The 14,748-nt window shown below is 43.8% G+C and overlaps 1 protein-coding gene across 4 annotated transcripts in view; it reads left to right on the top strand.

Moving 5' to 3' along the window:
* Positions 1-2,050: 2,050 nt before the first annotated feature.
* The window catches only part of TNIP1 (TNFAIP3 interacting protein 1), a 218,684-nt gene continuing 205,986 nt past the window's right edge, over positions 2,051-14,748 (top strand). For 2 of the 4 annotated variants that reach the window (XM_069199573.1, XM_069199572.1), the window contains exon 1: positions 2,234-2,367. The gene's annotated coding sequence lies outside the window, so the exon portion shown is untranslated. Of the gene's footprint in view, positions 2,368-14,748 lie in introns of all 4 variants that reach the window. The other 2 variants (XM_069199568.1, XM_069199570.1) reach the window with 2 other exon arrangements.

Raw genomic sequence — 14,748 nt, 5'->3', positions numbered from 1 at the left:
AAAGAGTGGCAGGGGAATAGAATATAACATAGAGGGGGAAGACATCTGCATGTTGCATACCCTTCTAAGAAAGCCGTGCCTTGATGGTGGTGCCTTCTGCAGGTCAATATAGAAGAGCACCATCTGAGCCCTGTAAATGTCTGAATGCAGGGATGTCAGGGCAAGGTGCAGATCAAACCCTGTAACATCAGCCCATCGTGCTTGTCAGAACAACAGAGGGGCCATCTATAATTGTCTGTTACCTTAGCTGGGTAGCAGTGCATGTTGTAGATCAAGTATTTGTAAACAGTAGGGGAGCCCTGTGGTTTCTTTAGTGTACGGAGGAGTTAAAAATGGAGCGGTGGCAGTGTGGGAGCTCTATGAGAGCCTCCATAGCTGGATCCGGTTCATGGTGTGGGGGAAACAAGAGGGGAATTACGAGAGCTATGTGGATATCTCAGTACAGGGGTGCATAAAGATGCACTGTAAGGCCTCGGTAGATGTTTCACCCTTGAGGGCCACTCCACAGTAGTAGACGTAAGTTGAAAAAGGTGTACTCTTGATCTGGGTCCATGGAACTTGAACTTTGCATGGATAGTTATACAATTATGGAAAAAAGAAGAAAGTCAAGATTTGGATTTGTTTTCCACAAATAGAAGAATGTTACTCATAGAGCTGTAAATCTATTAGGTTGGTGTCATGTGGAAGGTCCAGCCCGGAAATAAGGTCAAACATCATCAGCCAACCTATCAGAAAATTGTTGGAATGCATGTGCATTGCGGTATATCACTGGTGGTTCCGAATCTCTTGACATCTGTGGATCCCCACTGAACCATTATTGGAGTCTGCTGACTTCCCACTGAATCATTTCTGGAAGCCGGGGAGCCAGGCCTAAACATTGTCGATGTTTTGAACTGAAAAACAATACACAAAAAAACACAGAAACAAGCATTCGATCAAACATGTTAACACGTTTTATTTAATATGCAAACAAATAAAATAAAATAAATTTTAAAAAAATAATGGGAAGGATGGAGCTTTTCTAAATTAAATTTAAGCCACACATCATCTATACTATAATCTGTTGATGCACCTGCACTGCACCCACAAATCAATCTGAGGATACTAATTTAATTTTTAGCCTCCAATTTCAAATTCCTTGACATTTACAGTATTTTTTTAATTTTCAATTGCACATTTAGACTCTTTATTTGTTTACACTTTATTAATCTGTTAATATTAGTTAATTTTCTATGCGATCACGGGCCCTTAGAGGAGGCTTTGCGGACCCCCAGGGGTCCCCCGGGCCACAGTTTGGGAACCACAGCGATATGCCAAGGAATTACACTGGTGCTGTTGCATCTGTTCAAATGTTTACAGGCGCAGCTGTTTAGGAGTCAAACTAGATGTTCATATAATAAGTATGTTTAATAATGTTTCATCTAATGACATATCACACTTGGACACACATCACTGTTACTCAATATATATGTGCGAGTTATAATGTGATTGCATAATTTGCTTCCCACTAAAATTAATCTGACATAAAATCACTACAATTAATCTGAAATTAGAAAAATACGGTGCTACAACTCTTAGAAGGCAAAGGAACGCGAATGTAGAGCCTAGTTTTGATATATATCTCACACCTAACATGGAAAATCCTGGCACCTGGAGTTTCACCGCAGAGAGCACGTCAAGTTTCCACTTTGGGAATGATGCTTCCGCAGGTGGGTGGGCTCACGCGTTAAGGATAGGAGAGAGAGGGAAAGAGGGGCTGACGGAACCCGTCAGAGAAACTTCCAGTTGCTGCATTCTCGGAGTTCTCATGTTCACCAGACAGTCAGTTTCGTTTTTTCGCTTTGCCTTCTGGGAATTGCAGCCCTAATTCAACTCATGTGTACAAGCAGACTATAAATCCCAGTACATACAAAAGAAAATAATCTCGTTAGGATATAGGATCCCTGGAACACTACGTTTGAAAGTTAGCTTGTGCGGGAGGACTGCATGACCCATCATGCACCTGAGGCTGAACTCACACTCCTGTAAGCAGAAATCGTTGCCCCGATCTGTCATTGGTTGTTCCTTTAATGCCCTGTACGCACAAGTACTGCCAGACCTTCCTATCCCACCACGACCGCCACTATGGTCACTGAGAGTTCCCAATTACTTTATTGTTCTTCACTGCACAACAAGCATTGTTTTGCAACTACTGCGGCTGCCTATCACAGGCTACTGGGAAATTCCCTCAGAGGCGGGGCAAGGGGAAGCGAGCGATGGCGGAAGTGATGCTGTCAGAACAAGGCAGGAAAACACACTCAGGAGCTGTTGGGGAGCCCTGTGCGGGCCGGACGCGGGGACACTGGCAGACGCTCGCTAAGGAGGCAGGTAAGATTTTTGTTCACGGGTCCCAGCATCCCCCCTGCTTCTGAGGGGGTGCGTCTCCCAATGCGTTTTTGTGGTGTGGTGGTAAAAAGGGGGCTGGCAGATTCACCCTGGCTGTGCCACTACCTGTAGTGGGCTTGAGGCTTTAATATGGACACAGTGAGGGGGACTGATACGGGTGAACAGGGACCAATAACTTTCTGCTATATGTGCTGTAGAAGGGGTTAAGGACAAACTCATGGTTCTCTGGGTAGGTACTCGTTATAGTGTGTCTGTATGAGGGCAGGACAAATTGAGGGTTGTTGCAAGCGGGGAACGGCTGCTGGTGCACAAGAGCCTCTTTGGAAGCTCCACCCAGGTGAACTCTGGCTGCCGTGATTTGCGTTTAACTTACTGGCCAAAGTATGGAACACTTGATGGATGGTGTGTTACTGCACTGGGACTGCATAGAGTCAGCAGTGCCTCGCTGTTCTTTACAATACCTGGGCAGCCCTGCCAAACATCCAGGTCCATGCGCTGTTCCAGTCCAGGTGTTTAATTGGAATTCTGGGACTTATAGTCTTGTCTGTCCCATTATGAAATATGACTTCAACCAAAAAACTGGACTGGAGCAGTACATCACACATGGACCTGGGAAGCTTTGCAGCTGTGACTGGGGTTTGTTAAAGGGTGCTCCACTGCAAGTATATGAGACCACAGAGCTCTCACATTTCCGAGTTCCATGCATATAATCAAGCAGCCTACTTTGTTTTTACTTAGGACTGGTTCCCCTGCTTTTATAATGGGATGTACAGGACTACTAGTCCCAGAATGCACAACAAAAACCTAAAATTGACGAGCAACTCTTGCACAGGTCCGGGAAACTTCAGACTTCTGTACACCAGCGCTACCACCAGAACAGGCTGAACTGTAAATAGAGGTCGAGGTGCCCATAATTTTTTAATTTGACAAAAACGGTTCCCCTACTCTATGTTAAAAGGTCATGGCAGAACATACAATTCCGACATTTGGGATGCCTCAGCTGGAGTGGAAGGGAGGGAGTCTCCTGTGCAGTGAAGAGGACGGAGGGAGGGGCAGACAGCAAACAAGAAACAACCTTTGTGCCAGGGTGCCTGCTACCTGAAAGAAATTTAAATGTGCGTATTTGGTTATTCTTGAAATGTAAAGTCTGCTTGAAAGCACTTATTGTCGTTAATTAAAGGAGTCACAAGAAACGTCCTGATGACAACACATTCTCTATGAGAGGGTTAGATGGTGGCCATCCGAGCTGTGGAGTGCATGCTTTTAAAGGACAGTTACAAAAAATATTTGCCCTGGGTACAGGCTGCGTATTACTCAGATCTATATTCCTGAATCACTTTTTTTAATCTTAAACCTAAATCTTTTTGCGCACCTGTGGCAGCCTATCTTATACTATGTGTAATGCAAGTTTAATATAATGATGTACATATTCACAGTGCTTTCTGTCACAGGCCAGACCCCATAACACTAAAAACATGTCACTAGTCACTATTCCCGACAGCACAAATCAGAGTTCAATTATGTGGCTCTCTGGTTGCACACACACACATATCCACAGTGCTCGCATTAAACAGAGGTTGCACAACGTAAAATAGTGCACCTCTGACTGATTATTATTTTAACTAACATTTAATTTACACCTTATGGCCATATTTTTAAACACCCCTCTACCCTCACTGGCTCTGCTTACACTGCTTACATACAGAGTTCAGGGCAGACCCGGTTCCAGGGAAAACAAGCATTTGCAATGCAATGGGTCTCGTGTTTGCTTGAGTTAGAGCTATTAGCATAGTAAAATCCCTAACTGGACTTTTCTTGCTTCATAAATTAAAAATGGAAAGTAAAACAGTTGACATAAGAAAGCCAATTCAAAGGGCCACTGCCACCATGAGCTCGAAGGAGAGATGCAAAAGGAAAGAAGTTCGCTCGCAGTCAAACATATCGGCAAGCATGCAATTATCCACGTAACAGGGTCGATGGCCAAGGCGGTAACATAACTGCCCCAAAGAGGGACTAACATAAAGCATTTACCAATGATTACAAATGATTTTTGAAAGGCAAGCACATGAACGAGTGATAGTGATGGCCGTGGTTAAAAGTCCACAGATAGATTACAACACGTGAGAGGGTTTGCATACGCAACCTAAAAACAGGGGTGGGGTGCTAACAAAAGGGAATAGTGTGGCCCACTTAAGGTTCATTCATAATTGGAAAAGCCTCCATATTTGTTATTATTAGTGTCATCTTGTGAGGTCAGCCACCGGCCTAATCCCATCAGTTGCCTGGTAACTAAAAGTGATGTGGGCTGGTTAAAGGGTATTTCAGTGCATCGTTTTGGAGTCTGCATATACTGTAATTACTTCCATTACGATTGGATTACCATTTTGTTCAATTTCAGCAGAGCTGCACTTTCCAGTCTTGGGCTGTTATTTATCAATTGTGATTGAAACTGTTGCCTTGCTTTGCTGCATCTGAGTCCATTGAACCAGTGCACGTCCATCAAAATTGGGGAAATACAATCATATTTTCTTGAAACAGTTGTTAGCCTTGCACCACAACATTGGGAAACTTTGAGAAGGGCTAGGTGTAGCTTGGGAGTAGGGAGGTCCCGCTGTCCAGCGTCAGTACTGCTCATGATTGACTCTCTTGTGTGAATTAATTTCTTGGGATGGAATCTGTAAAACCTCATGGGACCCTGAGTTGACTGACATGAGTTGGCAGGATTAAATTATTGTTCATGCTGAAGCTAAGAGGTTTGTGCTTTCTGCAGTGGAGGTCTAGTCGTACAGTGGATTGCGTTGAGCCTGTCTCGAAAAGGGATGGAGCAGCTTGATGGGTAGTTCAGAGGAAACTCATTCTGAAGCGGTTTCCATTGTATGATGACGCGTCATTCCTGACTCATCAGTGAGCCGAAATATGGGCTTTGTAAGCAGAATCATTAAGGGAGGACATTTTTAAATAGCTTTGAGTGCTGTCCGCTTAAAGGTCTTATGAGGTTTTGGAGTGCTTGAGATTGGAGGTAAAAGATCTTTGTAAAGACTGAAAAGATCAGGTGAGGGATTAGAGCCTAGAGGATCGCCTTGCTGGACCGTGAATGGGTTGGGCTGCAAGATTTGTGTAATGACATTGGTTGTGATGCTATTATCCGACCCACCTGAGTACAGCTGCTGTTTCGCTTGTCCTGTCTGGTTGGAAAAGACCTATCATGCATTTACCAAGAAATTACAGTGGGTTTACAGCCTGCCAATCGGTAACCATTGGCTTACTTTGTCCCTCTCATTTGCTTGTTTCTGATTGAATGTCTTTCCTTGTACATTTTGTCCCATAACAGCTTTACCATCCCTTGGTTTGGCTGACTTTTATCCTTTCACTGCTCACTTTCAGCAAACTACTTTAAAGGTCTTGCGTAGGCAATGCTTGTGCTGTCTCTTTGAGACTTTTTGGGCACCAATTACTACAAAGTGACGCTGCGCAGTTCTGCGCCAAAATTTGCAGTGTTGCGTCACTTTAGAAATGCAGCGATGAGTCTTATTTACTAAAATATTGCACAACCCTGTGTTTCCCCCTCGCTGGCGCTAAACATAGCGCCAACACAGGCATTGTTGCACCATAGTTAAAGGGTGTTTGTGTTAAAGGTGACCCTCCCTGAACATAAACAATAAATGGCGATTTGGCACTTTTATGTGTGCTGCAGAATTCTTTACCCTCCCTCCTTCTATTTGTTGTGTGTGCCGGCTTGCCCACACTCTCACTCTCTCTCTCTCTCCATTTTGTTGTTAGCGGTGGCTTGCCCCCCCCATCCTTTCTCCCTCCCTTTTTTTGTTGACTTGCACCCCCTCCTCTTCATTGTCCGTGGTGGCCTGCCCTCTCCCTTCCTCACTCAGTTCGTTGTTCGTGGTGGCTTGCCTTCACCCTCATTCCCTCTCTCAGTTCATTGGCCGTGGTGGCTTGCCCTCACCCTCCCTCAGTTCATTCTACGTGTTAGCTTGCCTTCAACCTCCCCTCTCAGTTCATTGTCCTTTTTAGCTTGCCCCCAGCCAGCCTCCCTCGGTCCTTCCCTCTGTTGCAGGCTTGGATTGGCAAGGTGGGCAATCAGCCTTGAGCCGATGGGCCTGTGGACAAGGCCAGTGTGGGGGCCTTTTTTTTTATTTTGGGGGTGGACTAAGCCGTCCACATCGCCCTGAAAGTGCACATTATGAAAGGTTGTTGTTGTTATAGCCTTTGCATGCATATACAGAGCCTGACTCAGGTCAGGTCGGCTAATTGTCAGAGGCAGAGTGACATTGGACTGCTCCTTCTGCCACAGCATGGGTTGTGCCTACCCTCTGGCTTCCCCCCAAGGGTGACAGCAGCCTCAAGGAGGTTCTGTTGGAAATTCGTTAGCACTCGCGTTGCAGAGGACAGGGGTAGGAGGATTTGGAAGCTAGGGAGGTTCGGGGGGCCCAATGAGGGCCAGCCAGGGAGCTTCTCAGGTTGTTGGTATCTCCCTCCCTTCCATGGAACGGGGATAAATTAGTCTCTGTTGTTCTCCTTTGCTTGCTCGATGTCAATTATTGCAGTTAACCAACGTTGAAATGGGGAAACCAAGTTTGAGTTCTGGCATCAGCTCAACATCCTGTGATGCTGGGCAAATCACTTAATCTCGCTACCTAAAATAAAAACGAATTTGATCTTGTGCATTATAACTGGTGCTCGCTTAAATTGCTCCAGTGTCTTTGGGCCAAGGTCACACTATATAAAACTACAAAAAATATAACAATTCAGGAATGTGGGCCACTTTTTTTGGAGTGCCCGGGCCTAATTGTGATCCCAATCCGACCCTGCTCTGTTGTCTGCATTGCCGTACCCCACCCCTACTCACCCTCTTTCCTTCTGTTTGTGTTGCTCTGACCTCTCCCTACGTTGTTCAGTCTCCCCGCCCGCCTTAACAACAAAAAAGTACTACGTTGTGGACGCAGCTGGCCCCATCATATTACTTTTCCTCCACCCCATCTATTGCCTCCCGCAATAAAAACAAGCATTTGCAATGCAATGGGTCCCGCTTTTGCTTGAGTTAGAGCTATTGGCGATGTAAATTTATAACTGGACTTTTCTTGCCACATAAATTGGTCAACCCTGCCTGCAAATTAATGTTTATTCAAATGCAACATTCAAAAAAATATATATATTGCAAATAAGAAAAAACGTACACTTCAGGCAATCTAATATCATCAAGATCTTTGTAATAAAGTCTTTGAAACGTATTTGTCGCTGGATTGAATACGATGGCAAGGAAATGTTGGTATTTAAAGTTGTCATACAGACCGAAGTTAAATGATAAGGAACCGGAGGGAGGGCTGTCCTGTCTAACACCCGAGTGGGCCAGCAAGACAGGAGACCTCAGCCAGCGGAGTACAGTCGTGAATATTCTGCTATTTAAGGGGGTACACAACAGTACTATATATCTCATTATCAGTAAGGAGGAAGAAGTAGATGGATGCTGCCGGCATTAAAGGTGTGCACCTTTTATTCCGTTGCTAAGACGCACTAAAGTCATCACCTTTTCGACGGAAATTAGGGGTATAGAAAGGACAAAAACCGATTAGAACAAGGTCACCTAAATCCCTGAATTATGGGGTATTCCGATTAATTTAGGAGCAGGGGACCTTGTAAACAAAGTTCACCAAAGTGGAGAGTAAATCCGTTTTAGCCCATTTCTGTTGCTCACGTGAGAAGGGTGGATTAAACGGGTCTTGCTGCACACTAAAGATTCGCACTTGGCTATAAGAAAGTGCAAACGGATTGCCCACTATTACTGACTTATACGAAATACAACATAAAGCGCACACATTTTATTGACCTTTCAAACGAAAGGGGACAGCAGGCAGTGCGAGCCGACCCAAAGCGCCATAGCCGCCATGAGCATGAAGGAGAGGCACAGAAGGACAAGAAGCATGGAGGGCCTGGGGCTAATCTGTCACCAGGTAGAGGAGAGTGGGTGGAGACAGGAAGGACACCCGGAGAGCGGGGGGAAGAGAGAGAAGCAGCGAGGGAAAGGAAAGAAGAACAAGCATTTACAATGCATCGGGTCTCGCGTTTGCTCATGTTGGAGCTGATCGCGATGTAAACTCCTAACCCGACTTTTCACCTATCGGGCAAAAGTGCATTTATGTAAATAACCCGAAAAAGTGAAATCAAGTATGTAAAGCGCTCGACTTCTGCCAAGCGAGATCGGGCTCGTAAATTAGAGAAAAAAAAGTCCACGAGCCCGATAGAAACAGCGAGCCTCACATGTTTTCTGTACTTGGTTGCTGCGCTGGAGGAGGGCTAGCCACCGGAAAAGGCATGACATATGCGTGACTTCGACTAATGAAAGCAAGCAGATTTTATTAGGGAAGCCCACCAACCAATAAAAAACACTGACGTGAAGTTGACAGGGCTCCGAGCCCTTTTCTAAATACAAAAGAGTCTCGCTGCGAAACGCATGCACGAGCACATGCAACGCAGGCTCGACCCTAAAAACAGAAATCCCCAAACCGTTTGGTATAACCCAAGGATTTCACACACAGCCCAGAAATATCTGCAGGGCGCACCCTTTTGTCAGATTAGACACTAACGGTTGTCCACATCGCGTGAACGCTTTATTATATTGCAGCATTTGCAAAGCGCTTCATGCTCCAGACAAGGCTGCGAAGCACTCTGATTTCCTCAGTCTATGGGTGCCCCATTGGAGGTGTGTGGTTAGAGGGTTATGAATGTAATATATTCAGAGCTTGAAAAAGAATTTTAGACGGGCTGGTACTAACTATCCGAGAGTACCCATTTGTTTCAGGGAAGTGCTGATACTCTCCTATGAAAAGTATTGCATCGATTGCAAACATGCACGTTCTCAGTATCCAAGAGTACCTATTTCCTGAAAAGAAGGACAGTTACTCTCCTGTTAGAAGTACTGCACGGTTGCTGAGACATGCAGGTACTCATTATTCGAGAGTACCTATCTGCTGCAGGGAATTGCTGGTACTCTCCCGTTAAAAGTTCTGCACCATTGCCGAGACATGCAGGTGCTCACTAGCCGAGAGTTCCTCTTTGCTGCAGGGAAGGGCTGGTACTCTCCTGTTTTTTTTTTACCTTTCAAATTAAAGGGGACAGCAGGCAGTGCGAGACGATTCAAAGCGCCATAGCCACCATGAGCACAAGCTCAGAGGAGAGACACAGAAGAACAAGAAGCGCATGATCGTAGGCTCCAGGGTCCGAGGAGCTGATAAAATCAAATGTGTCCCATGATTAAAAGCTCCATTTTGAATCACACTGGCATTCCAAAGGCAAGGGAAGCATCTTTGTGAGGACAGCCTTCCCATGCAACCCTTCAGTATGCAAAGAATCAAGCAGCCACAGCACCAAAGCTAAACATAGGCGAACATTGATGCAAAAAAAAAAAAATAGTCCCCTTCTGAACCGATGAAACAACCAAAGCGTATTGATACAGTAGCTGGTCACTGCTCCCTGGGATTGACCGACGAGAAAAGGAAGGACAAAGAAGCAAGACTGACCACTAGCAATGAAGGATTTTTTAAAGACACCAAAACTAACAAATGGGAAGCAGTAGGGATGGCTTTAAGCCACAGATGTATACTTGAAGTCGAGCACTTATGCACTTATGCTCAACCTAAAAATAGCTGTGATGTAGCCAGCTCTGGCTGCGTCAAAGTACTTAAAAAAAATAAAAAAATAAAAAAAAAGTATTTCAGCCATGTGACAAAGCCGCCGCACAACATAGCTAAAATAACTTCGACAAAGCCAATACCTCAGGTAAATGAGACCTGTTGGATTTGCCAGTGTATTTTTTTTTTTTTACTTAAACATTCCCTTAGTGCAGTGATACTCAAAGTACGGCCCGGGGGCTGCATGTGGCCCTCCTGACCTTTTACATGTGGCCCCCAGGTCAAAAGCAGCACTGGGCTGCTGCTTTCTCGACTAGTTAAATAAATAGGCAATCCTGTATTTAAAGCTTAATTGAAGTTCATGAAAGGTAGTAACCAGGTTACCCTGCACAGCTTAACTTTAAGAAACACCTTTATTTTTAAAGACATCTTGCAGCAAAAGTGTAAAAATATGATAAGGTCTTTTCAAACTTCAAAGAGTGTAGTTCATTAAACATGAAGAACTGTTTCTCCCTAATACATCACTTTATACCAGTGCACTGAGAAGTGTTTTTTTTTTTTTTTTTTTTTTAAGCAATAGTTTTCAAACATGAATTTACATTCATTCTCTCGCCCCCCAACACCCTGAAAATAATGCTAGTCAGTTAAGTGCACATTTTGGGCTGGGATCCTATAATACATGAAAAACATTAGTTTATTAAATCAAACACAGGAGAAGTTTTTGTACAATGCACACACAGAAGTCTTGTATTTCAAGTATTTCAATGTCCTTTTATATATGATAATGAAGAATAAGGAGGGAAAGTGAAATTAAACAATTGCCTAGGATCACACAATTTAGGGAAGCTGTGATTAATCCCAGGTATTTTGGTTTCTCATTAAGCAATCCAGCCAATGGATGTATATGCTTTGCCTCCCCTACCTACACCCACCTTACACGCACCGCCCCCCCGTTTCCTGGTTTTAATCCCCCAACCTTCAACTGCCACCCTTCCATTATCAATACGGCCCTCGGTCACATCGCAGACAAAACCGTTTGGCCCCAGGGAAAATGTTTCTGAGTACCCATGCCTTAGTGCATGTTTTCCAGCTCTCTCCGTAGTGTGCTTTTGGCCCCTCAAAGTGTCCGCCAACCATGCTCCATATTGCTGTGTTTTTGTGTTGCAAGTTCTCTCTCTCGTGTGCTTATACCCCCCTAAACCTCCGAGCTCTGTTGCTTTCTTTTTCATTTGCTTCGCTGCCCACCTCCATATAGTTCTACTTCATGTGCTGTTTTTCTACTCCACTCTGCAAACTCCACATTCCTTTCCTGTAGCCTTAGTGCCATTGCCCCTCACTGTCGTTTAAAAACATTTTTTTCAATATATTTTTCAGTCACAGGTTTGGCCCTCTGCATTAAAAACACAAGACACTTTTGCGCTACTTCTATTTATTTATTTATTTAGCTATTTTTATTTACTGATCCATCTCTGGTTGATAAATTAAATAAATAGAAAATGGTGTATGTGTGCGTGCACACGCCTACAAAATGATGCAGCAGCATCATCATGCCTTTTGGTTTCGCCGTCCTGCATGCTGATGCAGTACAGCTTTGCTGTTGCTGTACAGCTTTGCCAATGTTTGTTTTCCTTGAGTATTTTCATGAGCGTGGACTGCTTAAGGAGATAGAAGCATCCTTTCCCTTGTATGAAGGTGCGTTTATTTTTTATTCTGTGCCCTCTGTGCTACATCCGATTCCTTGACTGAAACTTGAATGTAGCTTAACTCGAAGGTCTACTGAAAAGACTTGTTTGACCCTTCATTCATCTGTACACAACATCTGCCAGAATGGAGAAGTTAGAGAATTGCAGGGAATTATTTAGATCCTGTGGATCTGCTCTTGGATTTTACTGTAGCTGGGATTTCTGACCTCTTATTAGACAGTCAGGGACTGTGCCTTGTCAAGTGGAGTGTAATTGCTCCTTTGAGAAGTCCGTTAAGGAGTGTTGACTCTTCTTATAGTATGTAAATGTTTTTACATTTATTTTGCATGAATAAAGAGCAGACCGTACTAGCATCTTCCACAGTTGTTATCCTTAACTGCTGCACGACCACACCAACCTATGACCCTCATGAGTTTGATAGATGGGAAAGCTCATCCACCAAACTCCCGACAGGGTGGTCGACGCCTTCATGGCAACCACCCCGCTGGACCTATTTGGAGTTTCCTGCTAGGCTGGCAGGTGGAAACGTAGGTTTCTGTCTGTCGGCCTAGTGGGAAACGGGCTACAGCGTGATTCTGACTCTGAATCGAGCCGGTGGCAAGGCTGTAGCCCACAAGGTGCACCAGTATCCTCACAATGTCCACTGTCTGCAAGGCAGCACTGTCCTGGTGGATTACGATTGCCACCGCTGCCAGGATCTTGGATCTGCGGCCTGACCGCTAGGGTTTTAATGTGGTGGTCGGACTGCCGCAATAGCAGCGGCCCTAACTGCCACCACACGAGTGTGGTGGTGTAAAGACCACCATGCTTGTAATGAGGCCTTAGTCTCTAACTACATTCTCCAGTAAGACCCCAAATGCACAATCGTTTGCCAACTTTTACATTTCTAAAATAATCATCAATGGACTCATGTTTTGATTTGTTTTCTCAGAAAAAATGTGTAGTGTGTTACTCCAATGGATACTTTAGGAGCAAAGTGTTTGTTTAAATCTTCGATAGCTAACAGGAACATATTTACATCGCCACCACAGAATTTTGCATCTGAGTGTGAGCTTTCAGCCCTTGAGGACATAAAGAGTACAATAACATTAGTTCTTATGTTTTGCTGACATTTTTCCATTGACATCGACAGTACAAATGTAATTCAGAAAATATTCATTCCATTTGTTCCATTTCAATGCTCGTTCTATTCCACATGGCCAAAATGTTTGTGGACACAGTGAGAATGTTTACTGAGCCATATTTCCTAGAATTTGGAATTTGTTCAGTGTACTTGCCTCATGTCCAAACTTCACCACACAAATTATGTATAAGGAAAAATATAAGACAAATTATTCCTGTTATTGTGATGTTTGTCCGTTTCCTGCTATTTGGAATGGTTGCAGTATATATGGAATGTAATTATTTTTATTCTGAATTTAAAATGGTGCCTCTGCCTTGGCATTGAGGGTATTTTAGTCCCTTTTCTCTGTTTGAATCTGGATGAGACACAACGATAACCTGGACTCTACCAGAGCAACATGCCTGAAAAACTCAGGTCTCTAATTAATTCCCTTACTATTAAATGCCCAACGGTACAGCATCCATTTTAGGAATTCCTCATCCCTACTTCTCTTCCCTACTTCTCATCCACAATACATCATATCTACTTCTCATCCATCATCCCTACTTCTCACCCATCATCCATCATCCCTACTTCTCATCCACCATCCCTACTTCTAATCCATCATACTTACTTCTCATCCATCATGTCTCATCCCTACTTCTCTTCCATCATCCCTACTTCTCTTCCATCATCCCTACTTCTCTTCCACCATCCTACTTCTCTTCCATCATCCCTACTTCTCATGCCTCAGCCATAATCCCTGCTCCTCAGCCATCATCCCTACTCCTCATCCCTACTCTTCATTCCTCATCCCTAAGTCATACCAATACATTTTCAGTTTTGTGAAACACACCTTCACATTGATTGGTTGGCAACAGCCAATCAGAGTTATGAAAGAGGCCTGCATTCTATTTAACTGAAAAGTAGCCTTCTCATTGCATGTGCTGGATGAAGAGGGAAGAGAGGACATGCAAGTATGTGTTTGTTTCCAGTGATTTCAAGGCTGTACAACATTTAATTTGATTTAACTGTTTTTCTGTTTACACAGGCCTCTGTAGAAAGCTCTGCTAGTTTCAGAAATACAAGGAGCCCACAGTTTGGGCCATAAAGCAGCTCTTGGAGAAAGGGTTATACAGTTCATCTACAGTTCAACCGAAAAACCTTCTGGTTTCAGTTTCAGATGTAGAAAGAAAATGTATAAAATGAACTCTGGTGACAGTGCAATCCAATTCATCTAAATATTTTCTGGTTTCATTTTTATTTGTAACAAATAAAATGTTTAAATCTGAGGCTGCTTTTATCTCTGAGAGATGTTTTTTCTTTCTTTTCTGAGACCAGAAAGGTTTTTATTGAACTGTAGATGAACTGTATAACCCTTTCTCCAAGAGCTGATTTATGGCCCAAGCTGTGAGCTCCTTGTATTTCCCAAACCAGCAAGCTTTCTGCAGAGGTTTGTGTAAATAGAAAAGCACTTAGTTACATAAAATGAAACATTGTACAGCCTTGAATTCACTGGGAACAAACACACAGTTGCATTTCCTCTCCTCCGTCTTCACCCATCACATGCAATGAGAAGGCTGCTTTTCAGTGAAAGATAATGCAGCTCTCTCTCTTAACTCTAATAGGTGGTTGCCAGGCAATCAGTGTAAAGGTGTGTTGCACAAAACTGAAAATGTGTTGGTATGACTGAGGGTTGAGGAATGAGGAGTAGGGATGATGGATGAGTAGTATAGATGATGGTTGAGGTATGAGATGTAGGAATGATGGAATATGGATGAGAATGAGGGATGAAAAGTAGGGATGATGGAGAAGTAGGGATGAGGAGTCAGGATGTCCTAAAATGGATGCTGTACAATGGTTTCTTAATTATTTTATAGCTGCCACAGAGGCTCGGTAGTGCCTCCGATTGAAATCA

Source organism: Pleurodeles waltl, chromosome 7 (genome assembly GCF_031143425.1).
Source record: "Pleurodeles waltl isolate 20211129_DDA chromosome 7, aPleWal1.hap1.20221129, whole genome shotgun sequence".
NCBI lineage: Eukaryota > Metazoa > Chordata > Amphibia > Caudata > Salamandridae > Pleurodeles > Pleurodeles waltl.
Note: the sequence above shows the minus strand (reverse complement) of the source record. Positions and strands in the feature narration are given on the sequence as shown.